Source organism: Ambystoma mexicanum, chromosome 7q (assembly GCF_040938575.1).
Source record: "Ambystoma mexicanum isolate Mex_15411 chromosome 7q, UKY_AmexF1_1, whole genome shotgun sequence".
Classification (NCBI taxonomy): Eukaryota; Metazoa; Chordata; class Amphibia; order Caudata; family Ambystomatidae; genus Ambystoma; species Ambystoma mexicanum.
This window is the reverse complement of record NC_090941.1, coordinates 553,961,966-553,989,897: the sequence shown is the minus strand read 5'-3', so window position 1 is coordinate 553,989,897 and position 27,932 is coordinate 553,961,966. Positions and strand designations below refer to the sequence as shown.

The 27,932-nt window shown below is 45.2% G+C and overlaps 1 protein-coding gene across 2 annotated transcripts in view; it reads left to right on the top strand.

The window, feature by feature from the left end:
• The window catches only part of DGKH (diacylglycerol kinase eta), a 1,951,678-nt gene that overhangs the window by 147,947 nt on the left and 1,775,799 nt on the right, over nt 1–27,932 (top strand). The gene's annotated exons all lie outside the window — the stretch shown is intronic.

The window sequence follows — 27,932 nt, the reverse complement described above, 5'->3', positions numbered from 1 at the left end:
GAGCATTTGCACACGTGTCCATTAAGATTACTGACATGGAAAACTGCTTTCCTAGTTGCTTTAACATCTGCAAGAAGATGAGCGAATTGCAGGCACTGTCTTCTGGGCCACCCTATACTGTGTTCCATAAGGACAGAGTTGTGTTGAAGGTTAAACCCTAATTTTTACCAAAAGTGGTATCTGAGTTTCATTTAAATCAAAAAATGGTGTTATCCTCCACCCCATCCTAGTAAGGAGGAGGAAAGATTTCACAGGTTGGATCAAAAAGAGCTTTAAGCTTTTATATCACTAGGCTTTCTAGGCTTCGAGTGGACAGCCAACTGTTTATTGGCTACACAGCAAAAAGATTGGGTCAATCAGTAACAAAACAGACAATATCATGCTGGATTGTGCTTTGCATTTCGAAATGCTACAGACTGGCGGGAAAAGACCCACCAGAAGGTCTAAGGGCTCATTCCACCAGGTGCATCGCTTTGTCTGCAGCCCTGCAAAGAGGTGTTCCTATAAGGTCCATTTGTGGAGCAGCAACTTGGTCATCGCTGCATACTTTTTCAAAATTCTACAACCTAGATGCTTCCCAATCTAAGGAGCTAAATTTCGGTAGAGCAGTCCTATACTCGGCCATCTGAAGATATTGAAAAAATCTAATCCCTCCTCCATAAAAATTATCCTTACTGCTTTGGGAGTCTATCAAAGATGAGAAATACGTTGGAGGACACAATCCACTCGAAGAACAAGTTACTTACCAACTGGTAACATTCTTTCGATTGGATGTTCCTCCGACGTATTCCTCATCGCCCTCCCAACCTACCCCTCTGTAGATTCTCCCGGGGCTGTTGCCACTCCAACTCTCGCAAGGCAAATAACTTTGAAAGTTGGTGAAACTTTCAAACAGCAATACACAAAAGCTTCGACAGCTGGCGAGTCGCAGGAAGCCAGTTAATAACATAAAGGACAAACGACATATGATGTAATTTTAATTGTATTTTACCCACAAGCCACTCTTATCAAATTAGATATAGTTTTAAATTGATTTTCGAACAATTCTGCACCCATGCTATGGTGATAAACACTTAACAATTGAAACCTGTTATTTTCCCTTCAAGTGGATTCCAGTAATCGTACCAGAAGAAGTCCTTCAGAGGCCACCTTGCCGAAATAGTCAGGATTCTATTATTATTATTATTAGTATTATTATTATTTGGGTATTTATTGAGTGCAAACCTAGCTTCAAAAAGCAGTGCAGCGCTTTAGGGAGAAATGGAGAAAACTACTGGAAGGTTGTGAGCTAATAACGAGTGTTATAAAAGGGGAGCAGGGACTGAACGATGAAGGGGGCAGGGATGACCATCATGACGCAGGCAAACGTAGGAGCAGGCGTGGCTTATAATTGAAGAGGGTTCAGTAGCAATGGGTGGACAGAGCTTGGAAACACACCAGGGGGCTATGCAGGAGGGGGTGAAAGCTTTAACTGGCCCGTGGGCAAGAGGTGATGCACTGAGGTGATGCACCGTTCTAAGGGAAGGTGGGTACAGAAAGGCCCCAAGTGTCTGGTCTGGGGGCAGAGTGGGTTAAAGTCCTTGAAGTTGAGGAGGAGTAAATGCTTGAAGAGGGGCCGTCTTGAGCTGTGTCTTTTACTTCAGAAGCATGGGGGCATGAGGTACCAGTCTGTGGGCGTGTACAAAGGTCTGTCTTTAGTACTTTATTTCCTTCAGTTGTTTTGTTCTAATATGCTCCGATGTTGGCTTCTGGCAGAGTGCTGGCTGCTAGAGATCCTGAACTTCGCAGAGAGGTAGCTCTGAGACTTGAGGATAACTGCCTTGTAGTTTATGCAAAATTATCTGAATGTGATGTGTGCGTGCACCGGGAGCCAGTTCAGTTTTATGAGGGCGGGTGGGATGTGGTCGAATTTGCATAGTCCTTTGAGACGTGCGACCCCTGAGCATGGTTGGTCTTCGAAAGGTCTTCCAGAAGAGCACTGCCACCATCCAGGTGGCAGAAGACAGTGGGCTTGGACAGTGAATTTGAAGCTGCCTGCTGGGAGGAAGGACTTGATTTTCTTCAGGAGGGAAAGTTGATCATGCCATCTGAATCTTTTCAGCTATGTGTGTGTCTTGAAGAGGTATCTATTGATGAAGAACCCAAGGGACTTGGTGCAGGTGGTCAGCCGGGATGTGAAGCCCTCCAGGTTCATGGCAATAAACCAGGTCTGGATGTTCAGTTTGAACGTAGCTTCCAATTTGTAGACTTCAAGCCCGTTTTTAGCTGGTTTGCCAAGCAAAAAACAGTTTCCATTTAGCGAAAAAAATCGGCTGGGGCACTTTCTTAAAATGTAGCCCCATTGTTGCAAACATGAATTTAGTTTCAGCAGACTGTAAACTCACACCACACTTTTGTAATGCTGGATTAATAGTGTGGGATGTGTCAACAGACCGCTACATGATGTGAAGCTGCTCCTTTTGAAACGATTCCGCTTTTAAAAATGAACCTACCTGAGAAATGTTACTCAGTTTTTGCATTTGCACATTTCTTTCATTGCATACTTTTATTAGGTACTGTGTGCTCTCAAAGCTGCTGTGATGGCAGTTACTGACGCCCAGCAAAAAGTATACATGGGGTGTCTTGTATCTGGATGTTAGTAAATTCAATTATACACCAAGTGGCCTGCATGCCCATCTGGGCACAAACCCCAAACAGTTTTTTTTTATTATTTTTTGAAACCGAGCACTGTCTAAATGCATGACTATTAAACAGGTATGACTTTCATGGGAGAATCTATTAACTACAGCACCTAACATTTTTATAAAATATGGCACATCCCCCACACACCCAGCAGGTGCAATTCCATCAGAAGCACCTGTGGGAAAAGCCCACTGTAAAATGTTTGGTGACTCTAGGCTGCAGCTTTTTAGGCAGTAGTGCCAGGATTTCTTTCGAGGTGCAAGAGCCCATTACTGAAAGTCGTATTTCCTTTCATGCTACGTAATCCAAGGCTATTGCCCACTTCTTGATAAAACCAAATTGTGTGGCCTGTATATGGCTCCTCTAATGTGGCACAGCCATACCCCCTTCCAGTTTGACGGCCTTCGTGATTTTAGAATGTATGATCAGTCTTCTGAATCTCCACACAAACCTTGTAATTAGTGAGTCCAGGACCCTGTAAACTGGGCCTGGTTGTTCCAGTTGCATCATTCTAGGTGAATACGTTTTGGAAGGCATGATGTTAAGCTTAATGACATTAATCATTTTAACAGTCCGTGTATTATGGTTCAGTTTAGGGTGTCCTCTTTAATTATTGCTAACAATGGAATATAATTCATATGACACAATGTACAGTAAACATTCAGTACTTGGATCCCCAGATAGTAATAATGTTCATTTCAATTTTAAATGTATCGCAATACCCAGGATCCAGGGGTGGACTGGGAAAGGGTGGGCAATTGCCCCCCCAGGCTCGCCGGCTGTTACTCCCAGGAACCGAGTGTGGGATCGCACCCAAAATTGCTCCCTGGACCAGAGCTGCAAAACATTTAAAAACATGTAAAAAGACAGAATCCTCAGAAAGCCTGTTCAGCTTCTTTCTAGATGGGGTGAAGCACTCTTCTTGATTTCAGAAATGTTGCAGATGTGCCTGGGTGGCACCCCACAATGGGTCTCCACAGTGAATGAGAGTGAAAAGAGCTTCAGCAGCAGGTTCATGGTCCCACCGCGTCAATTTATGCATTTAAATGAGCGGTTATATGACCGAGAATGCTAATGTTAGCACCATTGTGCCCAAACACCATTGGTCTGTTAAAAACCTCTGCAGCTGATCATGACTCTTACTTACCAAGGAAGTGTCCATACCTTCCAACAGTTTGTCTTCTGTTTCATTCTGTAAGAATTCTTCCCCTGTGTTCTAGTGAAATTCTTCATCATTAGTGAGTGTAGAGTTTAATAGCACCATGAATAGCACCCAAGGATGTTATATTATGGTACGCACTTTCGGGTACAGGTGAAAAACACACACATGAAGTTGCAACGTTCAGGTATTCGTTATTAGTAGACTGCAAACATAGGGGATCATTCAGAGTTGGGTGGAATTTTTTATGAAATATCGCTGGAGAAAAGTTACCAGCTCCACCGGAGCTGTTTTTGAAAATTTGCCTAATTAAGAGTTTACCACTGGCAGAGTGGTATTTCTGGAATACATCCTCTGCCGATGGTGACATAAAAAACGTGTTCTTTTTAAAAGAATGTTCAAATGTTTTTACCTTCTTCGTGAATGTGGGAATGATGACCCTTTTGTGCATTACAATAGTAAGTTGGTGAAAGAGGAGCATAAGGGATGCCCATATGTTCACCCCCTTAACACGACCCTTTGTAAAAATCTTTTTCATTTTTTTAAAGGGAAGCACAGCACCTGTGCTTTCCTTCTGTGCACCCAAAAAAATTATTTTTTTAAATGGGGGCGAAAATGGATTTTTTTACCTGCACCCCTTAGGTGAAGGTGACAATGGGTGTCAAACCCTGAATTGGGTGTATGGTAAAATTGGCAGTGTTTGCCAAATGCTGCCAATTTTACCTTTACCACAGAAGTCTGAATGTACCCCTAAGTATGTGATTGTTTTTCATTGTCTTGTCCGGAACACTATTAGGTGGCAACAAAACACACATGCAAATCCACAACAGATTCAGATATATAGGTAAAAGGTCACATGAACAGGGATGCATCCTTCCAGCTATACTTTACACAGTCACAGGCACACTCCAACACATCACCGGTCACAGGAGCTGAAACAAACACAGAGACACAAACACGCGCACACATGCATGCACACATGCAGACACTCCAACTTCATTGAAAACACAAATATGATAGATCGATTTTGCTCCCTCTCAATCACCAGACCCCAGATGGGCTCGACCTCCCAGTTCCCTATGGTTCCATGAACTGAAATATGCAGCCGACTTTCCAAGAAAATGCAAGTAGGGAGCATAATGAAAACTAACTGCCCTTGGCATCTTTCGCTTTGCGTTGTCCAAGTGCATACCCCATAGACACAAATTCCATGGATGACCCTGACCACAGCTTATTGTTGTGCACGGAAGAGGCTAAATAGCCAATCCAGGTGGCCCACTGTCTACGGTGAGCCAGGGCAACCGAAGGGGACAAGTGACCAGGAACTGATGACTGAACAATGTGAGCAAGGGAAAAAGGTGAGGCCACGCTAAAGGAAGGGGATTGAGTTAAGAGTTGAAGGATGGAGCAAAAGAGAAACAGAGGTCGGCAAGCAAGTTAATTGTAAGGAAGGTGGGGTGAAGATCAAAGATGGGGTGCAATGGAAGGACACTAGAGGGTGATGGGTAAGGAAAATAGAATATATGAGACAGAAGTACGCATCTGAAAAGGTAGGTAAGCAGGTTTATTTGCAATTGCTGAGATCTGTGCCTGACTTGCATGCCACTGCATCAATTGTCAGAAAAAGGAAAGGAAAGGGGTCAGCCAGTCCTACAAGTGATGCCTGCTTGCTTTATGAACATTCGTTTGTATGAAGACTTTTCAGCCTGCTTTATCATGTGACCTGGTGCTTTAAAGGTAGACTCAGTTAGACGGAATAAGATTATAATCATAGTGGGTTTTCAATATAATTATACTCTGAATCTACACAATTGTGTGTACTTTCCGATGTATTCACCTCAGAAAAGATGGTTTCCTCTTTTAGATACATTGTTATTTGGAAACCTAGATTTATTGAACAGTGCCCTTGAATAACAATTTTGCAGGAAACATTTTGTTGGTTCCAATAATGAAAGTGTGCAACTGGGAAGATGGAGCTTAACCCCTCACTTTCTACACGTTATACCTTATGTGCTCCTGAGCAAATTACTTTTCATCACTGTGCCTTATTTTCCTTAACTATCTGTAAGAAAAGAAAAACTCACACATATGGGTTTATAATCTATATTGTCACGCCATAAATAATTATTTCAGCCATTTATATAATGTGTACTGGCAGGGAGGCATGTTGCCAAGTGAGGGTCTTCATTTGTGTTGTTTGGGAGGGTAGACTGGGTGCAGGAACAGTTTTTGTGTTTTGGGCTGGGGAGGCAGGAAGCCAGATATGGGTCTTTTTCCATGATAACTCATAGCGCGAGAAACCAGACCCCTGACTCAGCTATGGCTCGCTCTACTGATCTATTTTTTAGCTTTGCCACCTTTTTGTATATTGGTCTAAAACTAAAGATGGGAGTGGATGGAATGGGAGAAGTAGCCTGCCATCACATTGCCAACTGCAAAATGGCAAAACCTGGACTTAAATACCAGATTTTCAATTTAAACAATTATATCATCCTGGTGAAATAACTTTACTATGTTTGGTTTGTAGGGGAGTTTCCTCAGGCCACGGTCTCTAATAAACCACAGACATAGCTGAAAGGTATGTTGCATAAAAGGAAAGTTATGTCAATAATGTCTACTATGTATACTCGAGAATGTGTGGGAGTGGCAGAGGATGGGGTTGAGTTTAATTGTTCTGGAGGTTGGGGCCACTGCATTGCACCATGGGCCAGTAAATTATACTTGCTCCCCCAGCCCTAGGCCAAAAGTTGCCAATCATCCCCATCTAAGATTCCATGGGATAGGTACTCCTTCCCTTGCAAATTCAGATTTTTCAAAATGTGCATTATATTACTCTTGTTCCCCTTAGTTGTAAACGTTGTATTGAAGCACGAGTATAGAGTCATTAGAGTTTGCCAAAAAAAGGTTAATGCATAATCTCAGTACAGAGTGACGCAATATTCAGTCTCTCACGGTTTTATTCCCTGTAGTTACTTGGATGCATGCCCAAGGCTAGGGCAAATGGGGAGGAAAAGGATCCCATTAGTAACATCTGCAGCTCCAGGTCTAGTGTACAGTTATCACACCATTTCTACAAAGCTTTCACACATGGCAAAACTCTCCAGTGTATGAAATAGCCAATAGCACCAAATATGGTCAAATGCTCTTTCTACTTGCAGGAATGGGTACATCATGCCCCCTGGGTGAGTCAAGAATATTCAAAAGGCGCTGCATGTTGTCTCTGTGCCTTCCCCTGATAAGTCTTGTTAGATATTGGTGTAATATTTGTGGGAGGATTCCCTCTAATCTACGTGCTAGACACTACACCAATATCTTTGGGTCCACATTAAACAAAGATCTAGGTTGACATGACTCACTCATAATGTAGGGTGCAACAACGCAAGTTACAGGCTACTAGCCAGCCATAGTCACTCGCTGTCTCACTTCTATGCATAAACAAGCACACAATTCCTTACCATCAAATATCAATGGCCAATGGCTAGTGGCGAGAGCAGATTTTGCACCATGTTACAAAGATCCTTTTATCTAAATTGGCATCATATAAAGATGAGGAAGGTGACTCCTTCCTCGGAGCATCCTGAAATGTTTTATCCATTTGTGGACCCTTGAATTTATCAACCTATAATATAGATTGATACAAAAAAGGTAGCAGATACCCCTCTCTAGAACGAACTCGGTATGATAACCTGGTCTGTGTTTTTTTCCCCACTATGAGAGTCTGCAACCATCGCTTTTAGCTCACTGTACTTTTCACAAAGGAGGAATCACCATTTGCATATCAGTCTTTGTCCCGCTCACAGGGGCAGTTCAGCCCCGAAATGCCAGGCAAACCCCCTTTGAACAAGAGTACCAACAGCAACCCCATACACGTGTTTCAGCCTTGTTCAGCCTCATCAGTGAGGTGGAACTGTGCCTCTCTGAGCACAGTGAGCAAGGGGTCCACGTCTGGGTTCCCCCAGGTAACCCAGGGTGACCAACCCCAAGTTCCTTACACAAATACAAAAAAGGTAGCAGGTGCCCCTCTCTAGAATGGACATAGCATGATAACCTGTTATGTGTTTTTTCTGGATATTCGGTGCTGGACTGCATTTGTGGGCGGGACAAATCCTGATATGCAAATGGATATTCCTCCTTTGTGAAAAGTACAGTGAGCTAAAAGCGATGGCTGCGTACTCTCACAGTGGTTAAAAACCACATAACAGGTTATCAGGGCATGTTCTTTCGAGAGAGGGGCACCCGCTACCTTTTTTGCATATAATATAGATGGATTGGCAATGATATGGTATAATATGGCATTTATAGCGCGCCCATGCACAAGTGCTACATGGCGCGACGAGGCAAGGGAGGGGAACAGAGGGAGGACAGACAACGATCCTACTAGGCCAGGTGTCAGTCAGATCGCGCAAATGCGTGGGAAAGGGGCAGGGACAGTGCAGTACAAGATAACAAAGTAACAGCCAGCATGTGGCAAGTGCAGTACAAGATGATAACAATAAGTGAGTAGCGGCCAGCACATGGCAAGTGCATGGGTAAGTGCGGACAACAAGTGTTGGGCAGGTAGGGGGACTGTAGGCATACAGAAACAGTCCCCGCGTGCGTTGTTTGCCAGGTGGGCAGTGCAGGTGTGAGACAATGGAAGGGGAGGGACCTGGGCCCGATATCAGAGGGTGTCCAGGTAGCAAGTGGGGTTCAGGTTTCAGCCAAGAGGTCAGCAGAGGTGAGGAGGCGAGAAAGCAGAAGCAAAGAGAAAGATTTTGAGGTGCTTCCGGAACCGGAGATGGATCTCCACAAGTTTAAGGGAGGAAGGGAGGCTGTTCCAGAGGGAGGCCCCAGCCGAAGGAAGAGATCTACCACCAACTCGTTGCTTGGAGAAGCGACTGACCCTGAGGAAGTTGGAGGCGGATGAGCGGAGAGCTCGAGAAGGAAGATATTTAGGAAGGGAGAGTTGAAGATATTGAGGACCCAGGCCCCAGAAGGCCTGTTGGAAGATGCAGAGGGTTTTGAACTTAATCCTCGCAGCCACTGGGAGCCAATGCAGAGATTTCAGTCCGGGCTTGGTAGCCTACCCCTTTTTAAGGTTCTAATTACAGTACTGCTCTCTTCCACAGTGATTGGGGCTTTTAATATTGTTAGATCTGCCTGAGACACTTGGCCAATAGCTATTTAACTGCTCTGTTAAGCAGAGAAACAATTGCATTGTCAGAGAGGGAGCCACAACTAAAGGAGTGTTCTGCTCAGCATGGTATCCCGTAATTGGACATTTCACAGCCCTTGCGGATGTCACTATTTTCAGTTGATCTTGTGCTTTCACCAATTATGTGACAGTTATTTCACTTTTAATGATCCTGCCAGTGACCATCTAAGAGACATGATTTCTTCCCCCACACCTCTCGTGTTTATTAAGGCTCTGTGGGTAACTTTTGTGGTTTGACACTTTGTGTATGACAATATGTGGACATTCTGGTCTCAACAATGTATAAGGTACAGACCCAGTGGGGTGATATTGAATGTTCCTAAAACTATGTTTTTAGGATTTGACCAACCAGCTTGAAATTGTCGAGTAAGGTCTGACCCTCCATCCCTCCTTAACTGCCGTGTGGGAGTTTTAATGCTTCCCACCATTTTATGACTTCAAATACTTCATGAGTCAGACTCTGAGGAGAGTGGTGGCATGTTGAACATTACACAATTGTGAACTGTGAACCGTCTCTGGATGCACACGCTGTCAAGCTCTTAGGACAAATGTTATATTGGGTAACACATGCACTATGCAGCCTGTCAGTCAGTAGATCAAAGTAGTGGCTCAATGCATGCCAGACTAACATTCTTATGAATAAAATTCTGTTTGAGGATTCAACATCAATTGAGCAGGATATTCAGGCAATCTGACACATGATGCATCAGAATAACAGTGCCATATAGCCTCTCTCTGCTTGCACGGGACTAGCACACACATTTGGGGCGGGGGTCACACGTTAGTGTTATGGAGCACCAGCTCGACTCCTGGCTCAACAAACCTGAACTTTTAAGCACTTGAAAATTTTATGGGGTTTGATTGTCCGTGCAAGGCATACATTAGTTTTCAAAAATTGATTGGCAAAATGTTCTTGATTAGCAAACTAACTTTGATTAGCAATTTTGTAGTAATTGTATTGTCACCAGAAGATATTAAATGTGTAACAATACAACATGTTTGTGTACAACTGAAGTAAGACTGAGATAAGCGTGCCTGGAGACTGCCCCTGGGTGGTAGCAGTGTACAGTTTAAATCAATATGAGTCTGTAAAATGCAAAAGTTAGCTGGATGAATGAACACAAATGGATGTAATAAAAAGACTCTAAAAGAAGCAACGCCCGGAGCAGCTAGCAACAGTTGGTATTCCACAGGACAGTGTCTGTATATCATTATGCATGATGCATCATTTGCTGTGTGTAAAGAGAAGTTCAGAAGTTTCATAAATGATAAAGTTCAGTATGTTAAAGCAAAGTCATAGCCAGCGGCTAAGTACGTAGTATGGTGCTGCAGCAGAGAGGGTTATTGTCAACTTCAGGTGATCCTTGCCTGTCACTGATATCAAAGTTTTCAATATAGCGGGTAACAGTTATCAAATCGGAGCCAAGTAGGCCCAAGCGCATCGTTCCAACCATGCCCATCCGGCAAAAACAGTTTTTTAACACAATTAGCACTCTAAGCCGCCATCTGGGGTGCTGATACTTTGATTGTTTTATAAGGGGACCAGGCTTTGCGCAATTCATGATTCCCTTACAAAGAAATCACACCTGTCCGTGTTTGGAAATAACTATTTCCAGGTCCTGGAGTTGAGCCAAGAGGTGCGCTGGTGAGTGGTCGAGGGGGCTGGATGGGTTGGTAAAGGTGGTGTGGCACTCCAGTAGAGACTCAGCCTGGATAACAGCCTCCAAAAACAGGGTTAAGGCTGGGTGGAGGTGCAAGTGCCCGGCATGAAATGTGGGTGGCTACTTGCAGATTCTGTTTGTGTTCCTGTGCTCCAGATTGGCCAGCTGTCCCTGGAAGGTGCTAATATATAATGCAATCATAATCCTAAAGCAAAGCGAGTTCAGGAGGCTAACTACAGTGTATGGTATTGCAGTAGATCAGTGGATGGAACTATTGAAAATTTCTTTGCATAAACATTTAGTTAGCTTTGCATATTCATTCAGTAAGAGGAAAGCCAGTAAGAGACTAAGAAGAGTGGATGACATAGCAGGCAGAGAATTGGACAAAAGTGGTGCAATATTGGATTTTGTGGCCATCTCACTTTTAGTATACTGGTATAAAGCAATGGGGTGATGAGAATGTCAAGCAGTTTGAGATAAACTAATGGATTGAGCATCAGTTGCACAGATGAATGCAACCAGCAAGTCACAGAACTAGGCTTGCGATAAAAAGTATTTGGCCATTGGTATGATGGACTTAAGTGCTCGCTTATCAATATGAGGCACCGCTCCCTCCACCCCCCAAAAATATAATTGACACTGAGATTTAGGTACACTAACCAAAACTTTACTGAACAACATGGAGACAATGCAATGTTTTACAGTAGCAATTCTGTAATTATGCTTCAAGTAACAACTTATATTTTTCTATGGAATTCCAGGACTGTTTTTAAAAAAGAAATGAAGAAAAAAAATTTAAAACATGCTGTTCTTTTCCAAACAGGATATAGATAGCTTCATAAAAGTTTCATCCTGACTACTTCTAGTTTGCAATCATTTGAAAAGGGAAGAACTTTCTTGCCTAGCACTCCCACTCAGGCCTTTGGCACATTTAAGAGTGGAGAAGATGATTACTGCTTCACTCTTTGTCCATTGTCCCCTTTGAACTTGCAGCAAACAAAGAAAGGAGGAGAGGGAGAGAGCCCCGAGTGCAAGAGAAGAATGCAGGGTGAGATGTGCTTTCACTAAACAGGGTCATTTAAATAGCTAGCTGTGCTATATAAGTGTCAACTTAATTAGCAAACCTACAGAATTGTATAGCAAATTGCTAGGCGACTGCTTATTTTATGCCTTGCAGTGGGACACAGCCAAACCAATGTGTAGCCCTTCTCATCACCCATTGTTTTGTTTTCATTGATACCTGCTGCCAGCATGCACTTAACGGTTTACTTCCACATTACCTGAATGTTTGGTTGACCCTGCAAAGTGCTGTTCAAGATGTATGCATCCATTTGATAGAATTCGTGTTTAAATGGTACTTGGCCGATTTCTAACTGCAAGAATAGGGTGCTAAAGTTAAATGTGGCTGTCGTGTCACAAAAATATTGGTCTAAAATTTGATTAGAATACCTCACACAGCTCATAGTGTGCACAGCAAAAACCAATTACTTTAACAAAGTTTAAAATAGCATGCCTTATTAATAACCTGTACTATGATTGCTGGCTGCCTAGGTGGAAATCGTGTAGGAGGCCTCACTTCAGGCGTAGTGCGTTCAGCTGACGCATACAGTTTTCCTAATTGGGTACATTGGAGCAAACACCATTTCATGTGTGGCTGTAATGGTGTGCACTGCTTTTTGTTATGTTTTATAAGGTATTTCTAAAGCCAAATGCTGACCAACTTTTCTAAAGTATCATGTAGGTTAGTCTATAGAGATGCTGCAGGAGTCTGAAGTTATGTATACATGGAACATTTGGTTAGTTTACATGCCCATTTCGTTTTTGCAGTATTGCTTTTAGTGTACTGTTATATAGCAATCAGAGAAAATATATCCTATTACGCGATGCTAGCTAATTTCCTTCGTATCATTATTAATAATCTGATTCTTTTGGACAATTTTACAATAAATGATAGAGCAGCTTGACTCTTTTGGAATAATTTGTTTGAAGTTACTGATAGATGCTAATTACGTGCTCCTAACCACCACACCTATCGTGCTGGATTGGAGTCCCTGCTTCATGGACAATAGGAACAGATATCTTTTAGTGAAGCTCTTTGCCCACTTATCTCTTTAATGATATGTTGCTTGGTTTTGGTGAAATGCTGAACAGCCATGACTGTGGCTTCGTAGTTCTATACAAAGCAATCATATCACCTACAACACTCGCTTCTCATATAGTTTGCTGAGTTCAATATTTAATGTTACTCAAATCAACTTTTTGTCCCGAATTCTGTTTATCTGCTGTCCATATCAACTGTGTGGTGTATATTCTTGTTTCACAACTTGTAAACGGTAACTTAATGGCAATATACTCTTTAATAGTGGTTTGCACGCTTGCTCCTTCAATAACCTGTGTCCTACTAGTCCTGCTATGTAATTGCCATATGTAGCACTGGATTACACAATGATGAGGTTACAAATGATAGATTTAGGATCATCGTGGCACAAGAGGTGTGTCTTTCAACTTATTGTCCATTTATTTATTTTTAGTACTCATTTTGATTTGAACCAAGAAGTAAAATGCCAATGTCTGGATGTGGCCTAGGGAAATGTATGTAGCATGGAAAGGGATCTTTTATGTGACCTCGGTCAAAGCAGGACTCTTTCTTTACCCCTCTTGGAAGCATTACACCCATATCCAGAATTGTGGCAGATAAAGGACTTACCAATACTTTTGAAGAGCTGTGGTGAGGACACTACAACTGAAACCTAGAGTACAATATATACAGTCTTGGCGGAATCGCTCTCTGACATCTTCAGTCCGTTCGTCGCTAGCATGAACCAGTAGACGGCTGGGTTTGTCTGCAGGGGTGCCATAACATTTGTCTTGGCAGGTATATCCATGGCAACAACAGGCAAAGCATGTGCTTGTTAATCCTGTGAATGCCATTGTTATTTTTAACCTCGTCAGGGATTGCCAATTACATTTGCATGTTTTTTTATTGTTCCTGTCTTGACAGGAAATCTGTAAAATCTGTATGATGTTTGTGCTTGATACGAGTCGAACCGCAATTTAAATAAAGGTACTTTCAATTGTATTTATTTGTACTGAAATGCACTTAATTTTTGTAATTCGGTTGCAGCTGTTTGTAAGTAAAACCTACAACATTGTTGACTTTGAACAGGATAACATGTTGAGCCCGTTACTGATCACATTAATTAAAACTCAGTATTTCTTCATGGGTCTCTAACTTTTAGATTGTGTTGGCACACAAATGTCATCATTCTGACCCCTTGATCTTGTGATGTTCGTTCTTATTCAACACAGCTGCTTCCATTTTCATGGCCTTGCTTACTAGGAGCAGACGAGCAGTGCAAGATAAATTTGCTGTTGTGTGGATACATGCAGATCATAAGCAAGCAGGCTCTGTGTGCTGGTAAAAGAATAGGTGTTTCTGTCACATAGTCCAGTACTAAGCATCCTATTTGTAACTAAGCTCTTCACAAGTAACAGCGCTGCGATGCCTATGGGCTGCCTGTGCGCTATACGAATGTAAAATAAATAAATACATTTGTATCCTGAGGTAGATATGTATGGTGTCTGTCGAAGCGTGTTTGAGCATTATGGTTATGTGGGTAGTCTGAGTTAGTATCTTAGCTCCAGGAGTATGTTTTGACATCCACCTTGGTCAGTGTGTGTCGGGGTCTGTGCTTTGTTGTGGTTCTGGGTATTGGTTTTGTTGGGCTTGGTGTAGGGTTTAAAGTGGTTTGGTGAGATGTGATAAAATTGATTGTGGGAGCCTTGGCAAGGTTAGTAGTGTGCAGTTTTGGGTCTCAAATGCGAGCATAATGTCACAGTGTGCATTCAAATGGGCTTGTATTGATGGTGAGGAAGTTAATACAAGGTATGGATATGGGCGGTGCATCAGTCAGCACAAAAACCTCATTGGCAGTTCTCTTGAGAAGAAAAGTCTTGCAGCAGAGTCCAGGAGCAGAATTATTTCACAAATATCAAACACAAGCATGTTATCACTGAGTGCAGTCAAAGGAGCAGGTATTGGCGTGGAGCTGGTTAATAAAATGTGCAGTCCTACAGCAATTCATCAATCTGGTGCAAAATATCAGTGGTAGCAAACAAAGGAGCCAGGTCTCATTAAGGATCAACACATTGCACACTGCCATCCAGTAACGCAATCTTGTCAAGTAACATATTATCATAGTTTGCCTTAAAAGGACTAAGACATTTTGTAAAGAACAGTATATAATGCATGCTGTATTTAAAAAGAAAAAAAGAAAGAAAAAAGAGAAACCTGAGGAGCCAGCAGAATCGAAGAGCATATCCTCACTGGCTGCAGTCTAGGGTGCACAGTTTGGGATGCCAGCATGCTCCTGTTAATGGGCTCCAGTAATATGGTGGGGGCAAAAAAATATTTGTGTAACTGGGTTCTTTTGGTTTCGTAAATATGAAGGTCTTCATTGATTTCTGGTAAGTTTGGTGTTTCTGAAGCATGTGAATTCCCTTTGGCAGTGAGATACCTAGTTTGTCTGTCATGTTTGTGAAAGTGGAGCTTCTGTGTCTTTTTCTGATGTAACATGCAAGAGTTTGCTGCTGCTAGAACTTGGTGGCCTTGTTGGATGGTAGAGCTTGATTTTCCCCTCTATGATTTCAGCTCCAGAGCCCTGAAGGACATGGTGAGTTTTGCAAATAACTTTGAAATGTATTCTTTTACTGCCTGGCAGCCATTGAAGAGTTCAGAGTGTAGGCGCGATGTGGTCTCTTCTCTCGACATAGTAGCATTCTTGCTGCTGTGTCTGAATGATTGTAGTTTCCAAGTAGGTTTTCCCGTATGCCAAAGTGTATAATTGATAGCAGTATATTCGAATGGATTGTGTCCTCCAACGTATTCCACATCTTTGACATGTAAGGTCCACAGCTGTGTTGCTTCGTATATTTGTCGGCAGAGGGCGTCCTGCGTCGATGGCTTCGGGTCGATGTCCCTCGAAGGCCTCCGTAGAGGGTGACGTCACTGGATGTTATAAATAGGATGCACGGTGCCCGTAGCCTCAGTTCTGTTTTTTCCGCAAACGTGTTTGCTTCAAGAACTCGGCACGCCTCGTGTGGTGTTCTTCGTGAAAATGTCTTGTTCATCTATCCCTCCGACTCCACTGTCTGGCTTTAAGACTTGCAGGGACTGTAAGTCCAAGATGTCGATTACGGACTCGCACCACATTCGTTTGTGGTGTCTGGGCGAGAGTCATGATACCGAAGACTGCTCGAAGTGTCAGTCGTTGACTTGACTGCTAAGGCCTTGCGGGAGCGTAAGGGGAAGTTACAGGTAGGTCGGGTTTCTAAAAAAACTAGTAAGTCCCGAAAAGCTGGGGGTGTTTCCACCGACGATTCAAGGGGTGACTCTCCTTGTCAGAAGGAGTCCCTGGGATCTTGGTCCCAGAGTAAGTCCCGCCACTCATCCTCCTGGTCTCGGCACTCCGGAGGCGGTGTTACCGTTCACCTTCCCCGTCCTCGTCCGATGATGGCGCCGTGAGGAAAGTGGCTTTTCCCATGAAATCCTCGACTCCCGAGGAATGGGAGGCCTTCAGGGAGCAAATGCTGGCGATTTTCCAATCCCAGTGCACAGGTCCCATTTCGACAAGGCTCTGGTTGATCGCCAGAGACATGCTAGGTCCAGGTCTTGGTCTTCATCCCTGGCAAAACCGCAGAAGCCTGGTAAGGGCTTGAGGTCTGCATTGACTCCATCGGCACCGTGTCCGTCGAGTACAGCTATCAGTGCTTTGCCTTCACTCCAGCCCACGGAGCTGTCAGTGCCTGGTAATTTTGGTCCTCCAAGAAAGGCTAAATTCAAGACAGGGCAGCCTCTTGTCGACTCCAGGCCCACTCCTGTTCTTTCAGCTTCTGGATGATATCTATGAGGATGAGGAGAGGTCAGATTTGGAGTTTGAGCCTGTTGAGCCTAATGAGGCTCCTGTCTTTTCCAGAGACTGTCAATTGGAGGAGTTACGTCAGTCATTGCATGATGCCAGTGGCCTGGACACATCTCCTGAGGTGGAGTTTGGCAGACCTGAGCCTTGGGCTCATGCGGAATCCTCCTATAGGAGATTGATGGCCAGAGTTACTGAGTATCTTGGTTGGTCCAGTCCACCAGTGGCATTTGTTCAGGATGACCTTACTGATATTTTGGATCAAGGTCCGCCCACTGACCCAGTGTTGCTGTTTCATTTGACTTTGCAAAAAAGGGTGCCGGCTACTTGGCAGACCCTGTAGTCTCTTCCGGTGGTTCACAAGTCGTTAACAAAAAAATACCACCCTTCCAGTAGCGACCCCAGCTACCTATCCTGACACCCCACTCCTGAGAGCTTGGTGGTTCAGGCGGCTATGGCCACCTCGAGGCAGGCGGCATACCCTGCCATCCCTCCTGATAGGGACGACAAATGCTTTGATGGTTGGGCACGCAAGGTGTTTTCTGCGGGGAGTATGGTGCTGAAGTCGGCCAACTCCACTTGTGCCTTGGCAAGATTTTCCCACACTCTGTGGGACTGTCTCTCTAGCGGCTGAGCATATTCCCGAGAGGGAAGAAAGGGATGGGTTCCTGGCTCTCATGCAAGATGTCAAGGATGCCATGTGTGAATCCCTTCAGTCGGGGTTGAACACAGCTGACCGTGTTAGCCGGTCCATGGCTACGAGCACCGTTATACGCAGGTTTGCGTGGTTGCGGATGCTGGGTTTTGCTCCAGATGTACATGGCAGTCTTTAGAACATGCCCTTTGATGGCTCTCATTTGTTTGGAAGCAGATGTGCGTCAACCTCCGCCTTTTCGTCCTAGGGGACAGCATTGGAGGGGAGGATCCTTTCATTACTACTCCTCTTTTGGTAGGATGAAAGGAACCACCAATCAAAGTGGCGGTGGAAATAGGGGTGCCAAAGCCGCTCAGGCAGCTGCCTCTTTGCCTTCAGGTGCTGCCGCAGCCGCTCCAAAACAGCTATAAGGCCATGTTGTATTTTTCGACGAGTTTGGGGCAGACTGTCTCAGCATCTCGAAATATGGCGAGATATTACTTTGGATGCATGGGTTTTGGATACAATAGCCCACGGCTACTACCTTCCCTTCCTAAAGCGGCCTCACGACAATCCACCGGGGTCTCTCTTTTGAAGCTTCCGGATCCGCTCCTGGTGCAGGAAATCTTGACCCTGCTTGAAAAAGGCGCTATAGAACTGGGGCCTGTAGCAGAGGGGAACAAGGGATGGGATTGAGACCCATCTTGGACTTGCGTTGGTTGAACAAACTCCTCAGGAAGGACAAGTTCAAGATGGTCACTCTTTCTCAGGTCCTCCAGGCCCTTCAACTTCAGGATTGGTTGGTGTCTCTGGACCTACAGGATGCTTACTTTCATTCCCTGATTCATCCACAGTACAGAAAGTGCCTGAGGTACCTTTCAGTTTCGGGTCCTGCCATTCGGATTGACCTCCGCCCAAGGGTCTTCACCAAGCTAATGATGGTGGTAGCAGCGTATCTCAGGTGAGGGGGATTCACGACTACCCCTCCCTGGACGACTGGCTGATCGTGCGAGTTCTCCCGAGCAAGCATTGGATCATTTCAGCCTCACCTGCCGCTCCCTCCACAAGCTGGGCTTCTCCCTCAATTTCAAGAAGTCAGATCTGACACCTTCCCAACAGCTCCAGTACATCGGGGCTGTTTTGGACACGTCCTTGGGGAAAAGTGCTTGCCTCCCAAGGTGAGGGCTCATCACATTGTACAGATGGTAGACAAATTTCAACATGCCCAGTGGCTTCCGGCTTTCAAATTCTTAAGGTTGCTCAGCCTCATGGCATCCTGCGTTTTCCTGGTGCCAGAGGCCAGACTGAGGATGAGATCCCTGCAATGGGTTCTAAAAATGCAGTGGTCACAATTCTCAGGCAAGATGTCGGATCGCATTCAGATTCCACTCTCGGTCTCGCAGGATCTTCTGTGGTGGGCCAACGAGGGGAATCTGATGAAGGGGGAGCCATTTTGGCAACCGTGGCCGGAGGTGACAGTAGTGATGGACTCTTCCCTCACAGGATGGGGAGCCCATGCCGACGATCTGACTGCCAGCGGTCGTTGGTCTCCGTCAGAGCCCAAACTCCACATCAACCTGTTAGAGCTGAGGGCCATCAGGCTGGCCTTGAAGGCTTTTCTGCTGTCTGTGCAGGGAAAGGTTGTCCTGACCATGATGGACAACACAGTGGCCATGCATTACCTTAACAAAAAAGGGGTGGTGGGGGTCACTCCCTTTGTGCAGAGAGGCAATGCAGTTCTGGCCAATCCAGCAAGGAATATCACTCTCAGCAGTACATGTGGCCGGAGAGGAAAATGCGGCGGCGGACGCTCTGAGCAGGCAAAGCACGGTCTCTCATGAGTGGGAGTTGGCTCGGGAAGTCCTTCTGGAGATCTTCGCCCTTTGGTGAACCCTGCAAGTGGATCTGTTTGCGACCAGTGCCAATCGGAAGTGTGAGAGATTCTGCTCAAGGGAGTTTCCTCCGAGAGGAGCCTTAGGAGACGCATTTGTCGTGGATTGGTCATTCCCACTTCTGTACGTGTTTCCTACGGTCCCCGTCATTCCTCAGGTTCTAAGGAGGTTGCAGAGGTTCGGATCCCACATGATCCTCCTTGCTCCGGATTGGGCCACTGCCCTCCACACCATCTTCCCCACCGAGAGGATCGTCTCTCAGGCGATGGGGGAGGTACGGGGGGAGGGGTTCTCCATCCAGAGGTCAAGACTCTCAACCTTCATGCTTGGTTTCTGAAAGGTTGAGATATAAGGATTGGGACCTCCTGGATGACGTGATGGAGGTGTTGCTTTCGGCTAGGCAGCCAGCTATCAAATCCTTGTGCCGTTGCCGTAAGTTTTGCGACTCGTGCAGAGGACGCAATGTCGATCCTTTTTAGTGTTCCATTCCAATGGTTCTATCTTTCTTGCTTTCTTTAGCCTACAGGGGTCTACAAGTGGGTACCATTAAAGGTTACCTGGCGACGCTGTCTATTTTCAAGCGCTCGTCTGAAAAGTTCTTATTTTAAGATTCCTTTGATTTCCCAATTTCTAAAAGGGCTCAAAAATGTGTTCCCGCTGTCCCCGTTTCAGGTGCCGATTTGGGATCTGATTTTGGTCTTGAAATTCCTGATGGGTGCTCCGTTTGAACCTCTGCACTCTTGTCCTTTAAGACTGTTGTCTTTCAAGACGGTTTTCTCGGTTGCAGGTACATCTGCTCACAGAGTGAGTGAATTGCAGGCACTTTCATCTAAGCCATCCTTTACTGTATTCCACAAGGATGGGGTTGTTCTGAGGTTGCGTCCATTCTTTCTACCTAAGATAGTGTCTGAGTTTCATCTGAGCCAGAAAGTGGTACTTCCTGCTTTCTATCCTCCCCCGCACCCTGGTAAGGAAGAGGAGAGACTTCATAGGTTGGACCCTAGGAGAGCTTTGAGCTTTTATTTCTCTAGGATGTTCAGGGTCAGAGTGGACGACCAGCTCTTTGTGGGGTACGCTGGACACCGATTAAGCCAAGCTGTTACCAAACGGACCTTGTCCTCACCATTACTCAATGTTACAGACCCTTCTGAGGGGTTGCAAGTTCACTCCACTAGGGGTGTGGCTACTTCCACGGCCTTGCAGTGGGGGGGGGGGGTTCCTACTAGGAATATTTGTGATGCAGTGACGTGGGCTTCTATCCACACCTTTGTCAAACATTACTCCCTGGATACGCTCCATGGTCAGGATATGGCCTTTGGTAAAGTGGTACTTTATTCTGCCATCTGATTGGGGATTCTAAATTCTTCTCTCTCCTCCATTCTCTGGTACTGCTTTGGGAGACTGTCTAAGATGTGGAATACGTTGGAGGACACAATCCATTTAAAGAATAAGTTACTTACCAACTGGTAACATTCTTTCGACTGGATGTTCCTCCAACGTATTCCACATCGCCACTCCCAGCCTGCCCCTCTGGAGAATTTCCTATGCTATTGCAGCTTGCGTTCCCTCAAGGCTATGTGCAGTGAAGCAGGCATCATGTACAAGCATGTCACACGTTATGAAGGAAAAAACATAAACTGAGGCTAAGGTCGCCGTGCGTCCTATTTATAACATCCAGTGACGTCACCCTCGACGGAGGCCTTCGAGGGACATCGACTCGATGCAGGGCGCCCTCTGCCGAAAGATTTCCAAAGCAGCACAGCTGTGGACATTACATGTCAAGGTTGTGGAATACGTAGGAGGAACATCCAGTCAAAAGAACGTTACCAAGTTGGTAAGTAACTTGTTCTTCTTGTACATGCGAGCGTTACCTATCTGGTTATTTTATGTGAAGCCTGAAAACCAATATATTGGTACTGACAATCGTTGATCCAGAAACACCTATGTATGAAACTTCATATTAACACATACTTTAATGGCCAGCATGGCTTTTTCTAACAATATTTTATCAGCTTTGTTGCCTTATGCTCCGATTCACTCTAAATACACATCATACACATAATGAACATCTCAAAAAATACTCGCAAAATGACAACAAATTTGACAGTTAGAATCTGCTATATAATATGATTGTTACATTAACCATAAGTTAGCTTATCCTTTTTCTTTTTGAATAAATGTAGTCTCTCCTATTAAAGTAAGGGTTTTCTGTTGCTTCATGTTTCAACCCTACAGTGGCTGCAGGATCTTCTTCAGCGGGAGCTTTTTATTAATTGGAGGTGGTCATAAACTTCCTGCCGAAGACTAGATAATGTAAATTATTACTGTTCTGTTCAACAATATTGTACACAATCTCTCTTGTCATTGTGAGTGAGTTATACCTTTTTTTTTTTTTTTTTTTTTTGCTTCCAATTCATTCCACTGTGGTGCGAGAGGCTAAATTGCTACCATTTCCTTTTTTTAAGTCAAATTTGGTTTGTGGGACACATAAAGCAACAACCTTTCATTGGATGTTGGGACTAATGAACAGATGTTCAGGAGTACATAAACGTAATCTTAAACAATTTGTCACATACCTGTGCTTCCACCTTCATCTCCTCACAAAATGTTACTTATAAACTTTCGGCAGAGGTTTTTTAGTCTAAACCCTTTTGGACTCTTCTCCTGAGTATTGTATGCCATTCTATTGAAATTGTAAACACAAACCGCATTTCAATTCTCTCCTTAATTTGTATTCAATACTTGTCGAAATATCATATTTTGATTTCTCATTATTTTGATCCTCGATCAACCTAAAGAGACTTGATCTTCTACATGGGTGAGTAAACCTTCCCAGAGGGATAGCCCAGCCGTGTTCTGCCATGAGGCTCAAAAAGAGTGTTACATCGCTTACCTCTGAGACATGGACAAAAATGAATATCCAGAAGCCATAGTTATTGGACTCTTTTCAAATGTCGTACTGCATCTTCCTATGTATCTTAATTTGTTGTATTTCCTACCCAAGATCTGGTGCAGGGATTAAAACCAAATGCAAAAAGTATGATGGAACTTATCTGAGCTGAACATCTTTGCAGTTCTTTGGTGACTCTATGGAAGACCCTGCCTAAATATTCAAGAATCCTTTGTGCAACTATTGTTTTTAAAGGAAACCAAGAAAATTCTTACTTGATATCTCATGGATCTTGGCTGGAGGTTGGGCAAGCAATTAATGGATTGTATTTCATATCGGTTGTGTTTATTGTTTTTTTGTTTTTTTTGTTGAGATGTATATTTGTTAATATTGTGAGGTAAGGAGATGGGGTGGAGTTGGGTACACAATGCTAATGTTCTATATATGGTTAGCCTAAACAAGAGAAACATATTGTAGACTATGGTGGCTTCTCGATAAAGGGTACCTAGTCAGTCCATCCTTATCCCTCAGAGTTTAATTATAATACGTATGAGCACCACTGGTATATCCGTGCCAGAAGCATGTATTCTATTTTCTGATGCTTGTTAATCTGCTTAGAATCAAATGCTGTGCATATGTTCCGACATCCAATGGTAACCACGGAGTATTGCATCTTGTCTTTTGGGGACTGAAAGGGGATGTCGGTATAGGTGTGACGTGTAGTGTACCCAAAATCCCTCACGCGCCGAGGTCCAGATAACTGGTCGCCCTATAGCGGAGCTCTTACATAAGAGACATTGGACCTCATTCCAACCGACCCGCTATGGAAACAACGGTGGCGGTAAACCCGCCGCCACCGTTGTTTCCATGCCGGGTGATCACAACTCGTGCTGGCGGAGGCGTCAAACCCGCCAGGTCTGACCTGGCAGGTTTAACACCGCCCGCCTGCAGGCGGACGAGGAAACACCGGCCCATCACGAGATGGTGCTGGTGTTTCCATGGTCCCCGTTCCCATTGAGTCCTATTGGACTCAGTGGGAATGGGGATTAACACCATTCCGCCTCCAGAATTCCCGGGTCACCGGGGTTGTAATGCTCCGGGAATCACGGAGGTGGAATGGTAATACGAGTCCAGCGGTAACCAGGCAGTTTTACCACCTCGGTTACCGCTGGACTCGTAATGAGGCCCATTGTTTATCGTGGGATGACTTTGTCGGTTATTTCCCCCCTTAAGTCACTTCGACGGCAAAAAAGAACTTCGATGAAGACTGCGGGGAGTTTCTATGGCAGTGGATTTCGGCACCTAAGATCCGGCGGCTGAGGCATCCACGTCGCCAGGCCTTCTGGCCGGCCTACATAGTAGGGAGAGTGGGGTCACGGTGGCCATATCTTTCATTATGTCTTTCTTCTTTCCCCCTCTCTGCCCTCTAGGTCTGGTCATCTTTGTTTACACCTTTCGCTATGGAAAGGACTCCATTTAGGTTCTGCCCTAAGTGTAGGGTCAGATACCCGTGGAAAAACGAGCACAGAACGTGTAATTCTTGTCTCCCCTTAGATGACGACGAGTAGCGGTGTGCGGCTTGTAAGCTCTTTCGGCCTAAGACCCTTAAGGAGCGCCGTGTAAAGTGGTGGGCCGTGAATGGTATGTCGCGGGCAGAACCCTCTTCACCCACCGCCACACCCGGCGAATGTGACAGGGGCACCTCTGATGACCAAACATCCATAGCATATGTTATAGACTTTGAGGCAGACACTTCTAGGTCCGCCACGCCCGTCCCCGACCCTTTAAGGCCTGGCACAAGTCTCGATTTAGGGACAACACCCTGCGACAGGGGCGTACAAAGACCACATTACACTAAACGCACAACCCCACCACCGATTACGACGGGTATGTCGAAAAAGGTGAAAGCGCCAACAGGACCGTCAAACATTTCAGCAGATTCCTCTGATTGTGCACATCGGCAGCCTTCCCCGCATCCACAGCAGCGTCTTGCGACTTTGCATTCCAAAAACAAGGGTGCTACCCCTAAATCTGGTTTACACTCCGAAGCGCGGGCATTCGACGCTCCGGTGGTCCCTAAAGGCCCGGTAGGCCCAAAACCTACTACTAGGCCTCCAGGTGAAAAATCTACCGTTAGGCCCTCTAGCGCCACGGTAGATCTACCGATATACCCTAACCACTAGGAAACTGAGTTGGACCCGTAACTCCCGCCGAATCGGCAGAGATTGAAGACAGTATCGCAAGAATTACTGCAGCGGTTGGCCTGGTACCTATCGCGTCGAAACGCATGGGGCAGGCCGCGGACAAGTCTAAAGATGCGCCATGGTGCCCCGATTACTGCGAAACCGACAGTCGGTAGTCTCTTTCCAACACACTTGGAGACAAAATTTGATGCCAAGGTGCAGAAGAAGACTTTTTTCCAAACGTAGGCCCTCCTGGTTCCTCGAAGTGGACAAGGGAGAAATTTGAAGGGTGTATGGATCGTCCTGAAAAGATTATTTCTTTTACTGAACATCCTTCCCCTAAGAGATCTCGTGGAGAACCTATTTTTAAATCCGCTTCACGTATCCAAGAAAATGTGGACTCTCAGCCCTCGGTCCCTGTCCATCATGAGGACGTCGTCCAGATGGACACTTATCAGGGCATCTACAGCAAAGAAGACGACCCTTCCTTCCTGCAGGACTACAATGAGGACCAGGCGGATTTTTTCAGCCTGTGACAACACAGCAGATAAATGACTGTTTGGGTGACATTGTATATGTCGAAATTTTTTTTCAGCCAAAATCTGGCTTAACAACCAGCACTGTGCGACATTGTTTACATGGTTAGCCAAAATTAGGCTTAGCAAACAATATTCTGTGTGATATATAATTTTTTTTTGTTGTAGCCTTAATCGGGCTCTGGTTGGCGCATGTACTGTGCCATTTTCACGAAATTGTTTAATCTGAGCCTTTAGACAAGTAAGGGTCAACTAGGGATAGTTTAAGTTTTATTAGCTATCTCGGAAAACTCTTATGATTTAAAATGTATTCACTGTTTTGCTAACACCAAATCATTTTTTGTCAGTTCCCATATATTGGGTTCCTATGTGTATTTCATAGTGGGGTTGTACCCCTACTTCTGTGAACCTTTTCATAAATTCTGCTCGCATTGATTGTATGGACTAAATAGTCCTGTTTTTTTTCTCTTTGTAAATTGCATTGTTTTTGTATGTTTTTCATGTTGTATGTACTTATTAAATTGGCACATTGTCTAGTTACAAACTAACAATTAAAGCAAGTTTATAATTTTTTTTATGCCAATGTACTTTTTTCCCCTTTTTTTTCTCATAAAGGTTACTTTGACTGGTGAGAGACCAGTAAATTTAAATATTGAATTTGATTTAATCTATTGTTTAGGCTACCAGGAGAATAATACTGTTAGCTCCACAAATGATATTTTTTGACTTTGTATGTTCAGGCACACCCTTGTGTTTATAGATGGACAACTGGGAGGAAACCCAGCAAGTGGAAACAGAACCATGGACGCTCCCCACTCAAGATCAGGACACTGATGTTCTATGTCTGGATTCTCCTCCCTCCACCCGGCTCGCCAGGCCTCGCCTGTAGACGACCAAATGGCCTTCAATGCCATCTTAAGGAAGGCAGCAGATCATTTTCAGATCATTCCTCAAGAGGTGGGACCCAAGCAAGACTTTGTGGAGGACATTCTCAAGGAGAAACCCCCCTCAGGCCAAGCCATTCCTCTTCTCAATTCTGTTAAAAGAAGATTGGCCCCCTCCCTCGTGTTGCCAGCTCAAACCAGGGCAGTGAACCCAAGAGTGGAAAGGCAATTTCGGCCAGCTCCTTGGGACCCTCAATATATTAAAGGCCACGCCACCCCCGACTCCCTGGTAGTGACTGCCACCCGAAAACGGGCAGGAGTACCGCTTGCTACGGGGGAGATTAGGAATCCAAGAGGTTGTACGCCCTAGGTAAGTGTGTTACCTCGGCAGCTTTATACACCACATGCATGGCGAATAACACCACGCTGCTGGCGAGTTATGCAGACACTCAATGGAACCTGGTACAGGAAGGCCTCCAGGAGGTTCCCGAACCCGTTAGGTCCAGGCTTCTTACCATTGTGGCCGAAGGTAGGCAGGTAAACCAGAACACTTTGGACACTGCTGAGACAGCAGGCGGGTGTCTGGCCCAAGGCACTTCACTCAAGCGGCACGCTTGGCTTCGTAATTCGGGGTTCAAGCCTGAAACTCAAGCCACGCTTATCAACAAACCCATCGAAGAGATCCGTCTCTTCAGGAAAGCAGTCGATGATGCCCTGTAGACGGCCAAGAAAGAGCATGAGACTCTTAAGTCATTGCAACAGATAACGCAAACTCCCTTCCCCCCCAAAGGGGAGGTGCTTCTCATCTGTCCTTTCGAGGGCAGTCCTGTGCAAATCAGAACTACAGCACGGGAAACTATAACTCTGGACAAACATCAGGAAGCCCCGCCTACTATCCACCAAGCGGTCAGCGATGATGCAAAAGCAGGAGGTAGAGGCCCGAATCCCAGAGGAGCCGCAGTCTCTGGTCAGAAATGACCTTCAGATCCGGGTCCACTCCCATGTCAACCCGGTCAGGGGGCATTTAACATCTTTCCTCACGGCATTGGAGGGGATATCCTCAGACCAGTGGGTTATAAAGACGGTCTCCCACGGGTACTGCATGGAATTCGCCCGACCGCCACAGGTCAGACTACCACGCTCACAGCGCCTTTCACCGGACCATCTGCAGATCCTGAATCAAGAGGTGGAAGCTCTGATGGGAAAGGACGCCATAGAAGCTGTCTCTATTCTTCAGGTAAACAAGGGTATTTATTCAGTGTACTTCCTTGTACCCAAAAAGGACCTCGCCATGCGCCCTGTTCTAGACCTGCGCCCAGCGAACAAATTTATAAAACCTCAAAAGTTTCATATGGTAACGCTACAGGAGGTGATCCAACTGTTGAAACAGGGGGACCACATGGCAACATTGGACATGAAGGATGCATACTTCCATATTTCAATGTTGCCAGCGCACAGGAAATATCTAAGGTTCATGATAGAGGACAGGCATTACCAATTCAAAGTGCTCCCCTTTGGAATTGCCTTTGCGTCAAGGGTGTTTACAAAGTCCTGGCAGTAGCGACAGCACACCTGCGCAGACTGTCCACCCCGGTTTACCCTTATCTCGACGACTGGCTCATAACAGCGGACTCTTACGACACATGCTTTTTGAACACCCAGAAGACCGTAGACCTTCTGTTCAATCTGAGATTCTCCATCACCGAGAAAAAAATCCCATCTAGTCCCCAGTTAAGTAAAACAATTTCTGGGGGCTCTTATCCGGACAAAGGACGGCCTCATCTTCCCCTCCAACGAGAGGGTTCTGAACATGCTTTTTCAGATCACTCAATCTGAAGCCAGTCGGGAGGTGACTGTACGCAAAGCCATGCGTTTGCTAGGTATGATGGCATATACATATACAATGCAAGAGTGGCTCAACAGCCAGTGGTGTCAGGCCAGCGGACATTGGGAACATCTGGTAGTTGTCTCGCCAGCCCTCGTTCTCTCTCTGCAGTGGTGGTCAAGGGGAAACCTTCACCACCCCTGCAGTGGAAGCCACTCTCACGACAGACGCATCTCTCATGGGTGGGGGGCGGGAGGGCTCACCTGCTTCAGCAGACAGCGCATGGAGTGTGGTCCCCACAGGTAGCATCCAACCATATAAATCTACTGGAGCTATTAGCAGTGTTCAAGGCATTGAAAGCCTTTCAAACGCAACTACAAGGGAAGACAGTGCTGGTTCTAACAGACAGAACCACAGCCATGTATTACCTGAACAAACAAGTGGGCACACTCTCCAGGGCTATCCAAGCTGTCC